At 47.5% G+C, this 11580-nt stretch overlaps 1 pseudogene; it reads right to left on the reverse strand.

Moving 5' to 3' along the window:
* Positions 1-10042: 10042 nt before the first annotated feature.
* LOC139246754 (histone H2B-like) lies at positions 10043-10417 on the reverse strand (annotated as a pseudogene).
* Positions 10418-11580: the final 1163 nt, after the last annotated feature.

The raw sequence follows: 11580 nt of genomic DNA on the forward strand, positions 1-11580 counted from the left end.
TGGCCGTGCCTCTGTTGCCTCAGCCCCAAACACTGGAACTCCCTGCCTAAACTTCTCTGCCACTCCACCTCTCTTTCCTCCTGCAAGACGCTCCTTAAAACCTACCTCTTTGACCAAGCTTTTGGTCACCTGCGCTAATTTCTAATTATGTGGCTTGGTGCCAAATGTTTTATCTCATAATATTCTTATGAAGAGCCTTGGGACGTTTCACTACATTAAAGGCGCAATGTAAATACAAGTTGTTGTTGTTGTTGTTGTTGTTATAGCTGCCGGGTGTGCTATCTGCTTCGGGCCTCCCACCCACCATACCTGCCCCCTGTAAAGACGTCATACTGCAATAATATAGGGCCTTGGTGAGATCGCACCGAGAGTATTGTGAACCGTTTTGGTCTCCTTACCCAAGGAAGGATATACTTGCCATTGAGGGAGTGCAACAAAGGTTCACCAGACTGACTCTTTGGATTGGGGGATTGTCCTATGAGGAGAGATTGAGTAGGCTAGGCTTATATTCTCTCGAGTTTAGAAGAATGAGAGATGATCCAATTGAAACATACAAAATTCTTACAGGACTTGACAGGTAGATTCAGGGAGGATATTTCACCTTGCTGGGGAGTCTAGAACCAGTGGTCACAGAATAAGGGGGCGGCCATTTAGGACTGAGATGAGGGGAAATTTCTTCACTCAGAGGGTGGTGAATCTTTGGAATTCTCTACCCAGAGGGCTGTGGAGGCTCAGTATTTGAGTGTATCCAAGATGGAGAACAATAGATTTTTGGATATTAAGGAAATCAAGGGGATAGGGCGGGAAAGTGGAGTTGAGGTAGAAGATCAGCCATGATCTTATTGAATGGCAGAGCAAGCTCAAAGGGCAGAATGGCCTACTCCTGCTCCTAATTCTTATGTTCTTTCAGGACCCACCACAATCATGTGGGCTGCTGCCCTCAGTATCCCCGGCCTCTGCAATGGTGACATCGCCTCCCCACCCACCCCGCAACTGACCTTGCTGGGGAGTCGAACCTGCCCAATCTGGAGGCCTCAATCTGGCGAGCAGCTTCGCGACATCTGCTTGGTGCCCTGCTGCTCACCTGACAGATTCAATGAGGCCGGGGCCTCAAACATGCCGAGGCCTCTTCATTGCCGGAACGGGGGGGCGGATGACTAGCACACTCCATCAGACGGATGCCCAAGAGTCGAAATCAACCCCACTCTGTGGAAAGTGTAACAAACAACTTTTCTTGGAAGTTTTACATATGTGGTGTAACTCGCTCAGAGAATAAAGGCCCGAAATTCATAGCCGCCCATTTCTCGGTGGCCACCGGGCGGGCGGTCCGTTTTTGGCTCCCACTGCCACTGGATCCCGCCACTTTGGTTGCCATTGCGTAGGCGGGAGCGGCAGCGGACATCAGTCAGTGAGCGGGAGCGGGCGGGAGTGGGATTCGGCGGCAAGCATCATCAGAATGCGTCAAGTGGAGATCTCTCTACTCGAGTTTTTTTCGGAGGGCCTCCACTGCGCATGTGTGGGATTGAGGTGTTTTTTTTAATTGTACTTCTGTGTAGCCTGTTGGAATCCTTTTTTGGCCCTTGCACACCAATTGAGTAAGTGCTCAGGGCTATAAAAGAACACCACTCAATTTCACCTGCGAGGGGAGGGGAGAGGAGAGAGGAGAGAGAAAAGAGGAAAGAGAAAAGAGAAAAGAGAAGAGAGAAGAGAGAAGAGAGCAGAGGATTCAGAGAAGAGAAGACAAGAGAGGAGAGGAGAGAAGAGAGAAGAGAGAGAATACAGAAAAGAGAGGAGTGAGGAGAGAGAGGAGAGAGACAGAGAGACAGAGGAGAGAGAGAGAATACAGAGGAGAGAGGAGAGAGAGAGGAAGGAGGAGAGGAGAGAGAGAGAGAGAGGAGAGAGTGCGAGGAGAGAGTTGGAGGTTAGGGAGCAGAGGTGGCATTGGAGAGGGGCCAGTCTGAGTTCCAGAGGGGGCAGTGTGACAAATTTATAACCAGACTGTTGAACAGCCATTCCTCTCATCATAGAGGATGCAGGCCATAAGACAGCTTAAGAACAACAAGGCTAGGGGAGCGGATGGAATCCCCACTGAGACACTGAAGTATGGCAGAGAGGCACTGTTGCCGCGAAGACATGACTTCATCTCTCTCATCTGGAGGGAGGAGAGCATGCCGAGAGATCTCAGAGATGCAGTGATAGTGACCATCTTTATAAAAGGGGACAAGTCTGACTGCGGCAACTACAGAGGAATCTCCCTATTGTCAGCCATTGAGAAAGTTGTCGCTAGAGTCATCCTCAACTGTCTTCTCTCTGTGGCTGAGGAGTTCCTTCCGGAGTCACAGTACGGATTTCATCCCCTACCGGGCACAATGGACATGCTTTTTACAGCGCGACAGCTGCAGGAAAAATGTAAGGAACAGCACCAGCCCTTATACATGGCCTGCTTCGATCTTACAAAGGCCTTTGACACTGTCAACTGCGAGGCCTAGGGCCTATGGAGCATCCTCCTCCATTTCGGATGCCCCCAAAAGTTCATCACCATCCTCCGCCTGCTCCATGATGACATGCAGGCCATGATCCTTACTAACAGATCCATTACAGATCCAATCCACATCTGGACTCGGGTCAAATAGGGCTGTGTCATCGCCCCAACGCTCTTTTCTATCTTCCTCGCTGTCATGCTCCACCTCACAGTCAACAAACTCCCCGCTGGACTGGAACGAAACTACAGAACCAGTGAGAACCTGTTCAACCATCGTCGACTACAGGCTCGATCCAAGACCTCCCCAATGTCTGTCGTTAAGCTGCAATACACAGACGACGCCTGTGTCTACGCATATACAGAGGCTAAGCTCCAAGTCATAGTCAACATATTTACTGAGGTGTACGAAAGCATTGCTCTTACACTAAACATCCGTAAGACAAAGGTCCTCCACCAGCCTGTCCACGCCGCGCAGCACTCCTCCTCCCAGTCATCAAAATCCACGGCACGGCCCTGGACAACGTGGACTATTTCCCGTACATTGGGAGCCTCTTATGAACAAGAGCAGACATTGACGACGAGATTCAACACCGCCTCCAGTGCTCCAGTGCAGCCTTCGGCTGCCTGAGGAAAAGTATGTTTGAAGCCAAGGCCCTCAAATCCACTATCAAGCTCATGGTCTACAGGACTATAGTAATACCCACCCTCCTGTATAGTAAACATCTCAAGTCGCTGGAAAAATACCACCAATGATGTCTCCTTAAGATCCAACAAATCCCCTGGGAGGGCAGACGCACCAATGTTAGTGTCCTCGACCAGGCCAACATCCCCAGCATTGAAGCACTGATCACACTTGATCAGCTCCGCTGGGCAGGCCACATCGTTCGCATGCCAGACTCGAGGCTCCCAAAGCAAGCGCTCTACTCAGAACTCCTTCGCTGCAAGCGAGCCAAAGGTAGGCAAAGGAAACATTGCAAGGACACCCTCAAAAGCCTCCCTGATAAAGTGCAACATCCCCACTAACACCTAGGAGTCCCTAGCCAAAGTGCGCCCTAAGTGGAGGAAGTGCATCCGGGAGGGCGCTGAGCACCTCGAGTCTCATCGCAGAAACCATGCAGAAATCAAGCGCAGGCAGCAGAAAGAGCGTGCGGCAAACCAGTCCCACCCACCCTTTCCCTCAACCTGTGACAGGGCCTGTGGTTCTCATATTAGACTGTTCAGCCACCTAAGGACTCATTCTTAGAGTGGAAGCAAGTCTTCCTCAATTCCAAGGGACTGCCTATGATGATGAGAGGATGAGTGGGCAGAAAGCGTCAATGAAGACTGGCAGAACCAGGCCCAGAGCTCCGTGGTTCAATCAACAGGAGTTGGAGGAGCTAGTGACAGAGGTGGAGCGCAGTTACAGCGAACTCACCTGGGATGGGTGTGGCAAGCCTCCACCAGCCCAATACCGGTTTGAGCGCAATTGGCAATCTGGGTGCTCAACATTTAGTCTGAATTTCCAAAGTCAAGTTATGGTTTAAGTTTCGACTCAAACACATTTGCACAATCACAAATGTAAAATCTTACATGCACCAGCGCAATCGGGCAGTGTTTTAGAACATCAGTCTTTCCCCTTGCATAAAAACTATTCCTTGATATATTTGACTGGTAACCTGGTGCAGTTTTATTAATATGGCTGATAATGTGTCTATCACCATAAATAAACATTTTTAATAAGAGTGACTAGTCCACCACCTGTGAGTGACCTGATTTTAAATAACCAAAAAATAACTTAAAACAATAATACATTGGTGTATACTAATCAGTTTCTTAGTAAATTAACTATTTTATAATATTTAAAAACTATTAAAGTCGGTGCCCTTGTGCCTAAAAAGCAACTTCATTTTAATAGCCTCCTTGAACGAGTGCAATTAGCAGAAACTTGTCAAGATGATTCAATCAATCTGGAGCATGACCTGGTTTGTGGGCGGGGCCAGCCATCAGCGCGATGTTTTATAAACCAGCGCAAAAGACAGCGGACACTTGATTTGCGTCCGACATAACTTGCGCTTGAAATGCTGCGACCTTATATCGAAACATAGAAAATAGGTGCAAGATTCGGCACTTCGAGCCTGCTCCACCATTCAATATGATCATGGCTGATCATGCAACTTCAGTACTCCATTCCTGATTCCTCTCCATACGGCTTGATCCCTTTAGCTGTAAGGGCCACATTTAACTCCCTTTTGAAAATATCTAATGAACTGGCCTCAACAACTTTCTGTGGTAGAGAATTCCACAGGTTCACAATTCTTTGAGTGAAGAAGTTTCTCTTCATCTCGGTACTAAATGGCTTACCCCTTATTCTAAGACTGTGACCCCTGGTTCTGGATTTCCCCAACATCGGGAACATTCTTCCTGCATCTAGCCTGTCCAATCCCGTCAGAATATTATATGTTTCTATGAGATCCCCTCTCATTCTTCTAAATTCCAGTTAATTTAAGCCTAGTCGATCCAGTCTTTCTTCATATGTCAGTCCTGCCATCCCGGGAATCAGTCGCTGCACTCTCTCAATAGCAAGAATGTCCTTCCTCAGATTAGGAGACCAAAGCTGTACAAAATATTCAAGGTGTGGCCTCACCAAGGCCCTGTACAACTGCAGTAAGACTTCCTTGCTCCTATACTCAAATCCTTACGCTATGAAAGCCAACATGCCATTTGCCTTCTTCACCACCTGCTGTATCTGCCAACTTTCAATGACTGATGTACCATAACACTCAGATCTCGTTGCACCTCTTCTTTTCCTAATCTGTCACCATTCAGATAATATTCTGCCTTTCTGTTTTTGCCACCAAAGTGGATAACCTCACATTTATCTACATTATACTGCATCTGCCATGCATTTGCCCACTCATCTAACCTATCCAAGTCACCCTGCGGCCTCTTCGCATCCTCCTCATGGCTCACACTGCCACCCAGCTTAGTGTCATCTGCAAACTTGGAGATATTACGTTCAATTCATTCGTCTAAATCATTAATGTATATTGTAAATAGCTGGGGTCCCAGCACCGAACCTTGCGGTACCCCACTAGTCACTGCCTGCCATTCTGAAAAGGACCCGTTTATTCCTATTCTTTGCTTCCTGTCTGCCAACCAGTTCTCTATCCACACCAATACATTATCCCCAATATCATGCGCTTTAATTTTGCACACTAATCTCTTGTGTGGGACCTTGTCAAAAGCCTTTTGAAAGCCCAAATACACCACATCCACTGGTTCTCCCTTGTCCACTTTACTACTTACATTCTTAAAAAATTCTAGATTTGTAAAGCATGATTTCCCTTTCATAAATCCATGCTGACTTGGACCGATCCTGTCACTACCTTCCAAATGTGCTGCTATTACATCTTTAATAATTGATTCCAACATTTTCCCCACTACCGATGTCAGGTTAACCGACCTATAATTCGGTTTTCTCTCTCCCTTCTTTTTTAAAAAGTGGGGTTACATTAGCTACCCTCCAATCCATAGGAACTGATCCAGAATCTATAGAATGTTGGAAAATGACCACCAATGCATCCACTATTTCTAGAGCCACTTCCTTAAGTACTCTGGGATGCAGACTAGCAGGCTCTAAGAATTTATCGGCGTTCAATCCCATCAATTTCCCTAATACAATTTCCTGCCTAATAACGATTTCCTTCAGTTCCTCCTTCTCGCTAGACCCTCAGTCCCCTTGTATTTCCAGAAGGTTATTTGTGTCTTCCTTAGTGAAGACAGAACCTGTTACGTCTTGAATAAAGAGTCTGAATATAGATACTGCAAGCTCAAAAGTAAGTGTGACCATGTTCCCTTATTACAGATCTCAGAGTGCCTCTCCAGCCTGTGAGGCCTCCTTATGTACAGGTGCTCCCAAGGAATCCCACAATCCCTTGGGACTCCAGGGCATAATCCCTCTGGTGGTTAGACATGGTAATTACAGGCTTACATACATAACAACACTCCCCCCCCAAATTCAATAGTGTAACTATTTACAATGTGAGTCAATCTGGGGCCTTCCTTTCCCTGGTTGATCGTCTCAGTGCAAATGCTGGTGTTGGTGAGTCATTTGTTGGGCCTTCGCTGGGCTGCTGCACACCTGGCCTTGCTGGACTGCTGGGGGTGATGGGTTCTGCTTCATGGTCAACCGCTGGGTTGGTTGCCACTTGTGTGTGTGTTGGAGGGTCGAAAAATCTAAAGTCTATTGTGGGTTGTTCTGGATGGTCTGTAAATCTGAGTTTGGTTTGGTCCAAATGTTTTCTGCAGGTGAGTACCTTTGTGAGTTTGATCACAAACACCCTACTCCCCTCTTTGGCCAAAACAGTGCCAGCAATCCACTTGGAACCTTGTCCATAGTTCAACACAAATGCAGGATTATTGACTTCACTTTCTCCTGACATATTTGCGCGATCAAGATATGTATTCTTTTAAAGCCACCTGCTCTCCACCTGTTCAAGTAGATCAGGGTGGACTAACAAGAGCCTTGTCTTAAGTGCTCTTCTCATGAGCAGTTCAGCGGGAGGGACCCCGGTGAGCAAGTTGGGTCTTGTGCGGTAACTAAGCAGGACTCGGGATAAGCGAGTCTGCAGTGAGCCTTCAGTTACCCTTTTCAAGCTCTGCTTGATTGTTTGAATTGCTCATTCTGCCTGACCATTGGACGCTGGCTTAAACGGGGCAGACGTGACATGTTTGACTCCATTGCTGGTCATGAATTCCTTGAATTCAGCACTGGCCCATTGTCACTTACAAGGACATCAGGCAGGCCATGCGTGGCAAACATGGCCCGTAGGCTTTCAATGGTGGTTGCCGACAATGTCACAAATTCAATCCACTTGGAGTACGCATCTACAACCACTAAAAACATTTTTCCCAAGAAGGGGCCTGCATAATCGACATGAACCCTAGATCACGGTTTGGAGGGCCAAGACCATAAACTTAGTGGCGCCTCCCTGGATGCATTCCTTAACTGGGAACATGTATTACATCTGTGCACACAGGACTCTAAATCTGCATCGATACCGGGCCACCACACGTGGGATCTGGCTATTGCTTTCATCATTACAATGACTGGGTGGGTTCTGTGCAATCACTAATCCCTGCCCTTTTTTGGCACAATTACTCATTTACCCCATAGGAGGCTGTCTGCCTGTATAGACATTTCATCTATGCACCGCTGGTAAGACTTTATTTCTTCCTGCATCTCTAACGGGACACTAGACCAACTGCCGTGGAGTATACATTTTTTACTAAGGACAGTAAGGGCCGTCCAGGTTCTAATCTGTCAGGCGGTAACAGGTGATTGCTCACTCTCGAATGCTTCCATAACCTAACTAGATCTGCAGGCTGAGCCATCTCCACCCCGGTGGTGGGCAATGGTAGCCTACTGAGAGCATCGGCACAGTTTTCTGAGCCTGGCCTGTGGTGGATGGCGAAGTTGTATGCGAACAATGTGAGCGCCCATCTCTGGATGCGGGCCGATGTATTCGTATTTATCCCGTTATTTTCAGAAAAAAGGGATATAAGCAGCTTATTGTCGGTTTCCAATTCAAATTTGAGCCCAAACTAATATTGATGCATTTTCTTTACCCCGTAAACACACGCTAACGCTTCTTTTTCGATCATACTGTAGGCCCTCTCGTCCTTAGACAGACTTTTTGGATGCTTGTCAGCTTGTTGCAATACACACCCAACCCCGTATGATGACGCATCACATGCTAGTACCAAACATGGACATGGATTGTACAACACAAGCAATTTGTTTGAACACAAAAGCTTCCTAGCTTTCTCAAAGGCATTTTCTTGGGTTTTACCCCATACCCATTCATCTCCTTTACGCAGTAAAGAGTGCAGGGGTTCTAACAATGTGCTAAGACCCATTAAGAAGTTACCAAAGTAGTTCAGAAGTCCTAGAAACAACCGCAGCTACTTCACGTTTTGTGGTCTTGGTGCATTTTTGATTGCCTCTGTCTTCAAATCGGTGGACCTGATAATGTCTGCCGCGATTCTTTTTCCCAGGAACTCAACTTCAAGCGCCAGGAAAACGCACTTCGAACGTTTTAGCCTGAGCCCCACATGAGTTAATCGACTAAGAGCCTCCTCCAGGTTCTGTAGGTACTCGACGATATCCTGACCTGTAACCAAGATGTCATCCTGAAAGACCACAGTGTGCGGGACCGACTTCAGCAAGCCGTCCATGTTCCTCTGGAATATCGCCGCGGCCGATCGAATCCCAAACGGGCATCTGGTGTAAATGAAAAGACCTTTGTGCGTGTTGATGCAGATGAGGCCTTTCGAAGATTCCTCCAGCTCCTGCATCATGTAGGCCAAGGTCAAGTCCAGCTTCGTAAACGTTTTCCCTCCCACCAGCGTTGCAAATAGGTCATCTGACTTTGGTAGCGGGTATTAATCCTGCAGTGAGAAACGATTGATAGTTACTTTGTAATCACCACAAGTTCTGACTGTGCCATCTCACTTGATGACTGGAACAATCGGACTGGCCCACTCATTGAATTCGATCAGCGAAATGATGCCCTTGCATTTCAGGCTTTCCAGCTCGATCTCCACCCTCTCTCTCATCATGTAAGGTACTGCTCTCGCCTTGTGATGGATGGGTCGCGCCCCCGGAATCAAATGAATCTGAACTTTTGCTCCTTGGAACTTCCTGATGCCTGGTTCGAACAGCGCGAGGAACTTGCTTAGGACCTAGGCACATGAAGTGTCGTCGACAGACAAAAGCGTTCGGTTGTTGTCCCTGTTCCAGCGTATCTTTCCCAGCCAGCTCCTGCCGGACAGTGTGGGACCGTCGCCCGGTACCACCCAGAGTAGTAAATCGTGCACCGCTGCATCGTAGGAGATCTTTACAGTAGCACTGCCAATTACGGGAATCAGTTCCTTTGTGTACGTTCTAAGTTTGGTACGAATGGGAGTCAGGACTGGCCTTGAAGCCTTGTTGCACCACAACTTATCAAAAGTCTTTTTACTCATTATGGACTGGTTTGCGCCTGTGTTATTTTGTAATCACCACATGGACACCAGGAGTCCATTTAATTCAACCTTCAGCATTATCGGGGGACACTTTGTGGTAAATGGGTGCACCCCATATACCTCTGCCTCCTTGGTCTGAGGCTCTGGTTCGTCATGATCCACCGTGGATCTGTCCTCCTCTGCAACATGGTGGCTTACAGGATTAGCCGGGTATGTATTTCCCCTGCACATACATTGGAGGTGTCCCATTGTTCCACAGCCCTTGCCAACGTATCCTTTGAAGCGGCATGAATGGAATCGATGATCACTCCCGCAGCGCCAACAGGTGTTAATGGCCTTGTATTCACCACCCTTGATGAAACATAGAAAATAGGTGCAGGATTAGGCCATTCGGCCCTTCGATCCTGCACCACCATTCAATAAGATCATGGCTGATCATTCCTTCAGTACCCCTTTCCTGCTTTCTCTCGATACCCCTTGATCCCCTTAGCCGTAAGGGCCACATCAAACTCCCTCTTGAATATGTGGTTTGTTCTGTCAGGACAGCGTGGAGTTTTACTTGGAGCTGGTGTACTTGGTCACCGCCTTTGTCCCTTCCGACACTGCGTGCTTGGCCAGCTCCCCAGGCAGCAGCAGGCGCACGGCAGTCTGGATCTACCGGGAGCTGATGGTGCAGCGCATGCTGTAATGGGCCAGGCGGGAAGCCTCACCCGCGATGTGCTCGAAAATATCATTCACAAACGAGTTCATGATGCCCATGGTCTTGGAGGAGATGCTGGTGTCGGGGTGAACCTGCTTCATCACTTTGTAGATGTAGATGGAGTAACTTTCCTTCCTCGACTTTCTGCGCTTCTTGCCGCCCTTCGCTGAGGGTTTAGTGATGGCTTTCTTGGCGCCCTTTTTCGAAGCTGGTTTCTTCTCCTCAGGCATCGTCTTATTCAGTCAGGCACAGATCTCACAGATGGCGGACTCTGAGTCATCTGCGGACGTACAGCTACAGTCGAGTAAGTCCTGCCATGTGCATTTCGATTCGAAAACAATGTTACTTTGTTCACAGTATTTGCAGCAGCACTAATGTGCTGAGAAATGTGTTTGTATTGTCACTGGTGGAGATAAACACCTGGGCTATCGCTATGGCTTTACTCAAGGTTGGGGTCTCTACAGTCAAAACTTTGCGAAGTATTACTTCATGGCCAATGCCAATACAAAGAAGTCCCTAAGCATATGCTCCAAGTGTCCTTCAAATTCGCAATGTCCTGCAAGGTGCCTTAGCTTGGCGACGTAGCTTGCCACTTGCTGGCTTTCAGACTCCTTGTATGTGTAGAATCGATACTTCACCATCAGAATGCTTTCCTTCGGGTTTAGATGCTCCCAGACCAATGTGCACAACTCACTGTATGACTTGTCTGTGGGTTTTGCTGGAGCAAGCAGGTTTTTCACGAGGCCATACGTTGTTGCCCCACAAACGGTAAGGAGGCTCGCCTTTCATTTGGCAGCGTTCCCTTCTCCTTCCAGCTTGTTGGACACGAAGTTTTGGTCAAGTCACTCCACGAAGGTTTCCCAATCATCTCCCTCTGAAAATTTCTCCAGGATGCCCATAGTTTTCTACATTGTTGCGTTGGGGGTTGTCATCTGTATCTCGTTGCCAGTTGTTATATCTCGAATAAAGAGTCAGACTGGATACTGCAAGCTCAAAGTAAGTGTGACCGTAGTCCTTTATTACAGATCTCAGAGTGCCTCTCCAGCCTGTGAGGCCTCCTTATATACAGGTGCTCCCAAGAGATTGTGGGATCCCTTGGGACAACAGGCGATAAGTCCTCTGGTGGTTAGACATGGTAATTACAGGTTTACATACATAACAGAACCAAAGTATTTGTTCAATTGGTCTGCCATTTATTTGTTCCCCATTATAAATTCACCTGATTCTGACTGCAAGGGACCTACATTTGTCTTCACTAATCTTTTTCTCTTCACATAGCTATAGAAGCTTTTGCTGTCAGTGTTTATGTTCCCTGCAAGCTTATTCTCATACCCTATTTTCCCCCTCCGAATTAAACCCTTGGTCCTCCTCTGCTGAATTCTAAATTTCTCTC

The sequence above is a fragment of the Pristiophorus japonicus genome, chromosome 1 (genome assembly GCF_044704955.1).
Source record: "Pristiophorus japonicus isolate sPriJap1 chromosome 1, sPriJap1.hap1, whole genome shotgun sequence".
NCBI lineage: Eukaryota > Metazoa > Chordata > Chondrichthyes > Pristiophoridae > Pristiophorus > Pristiophorus japonicus.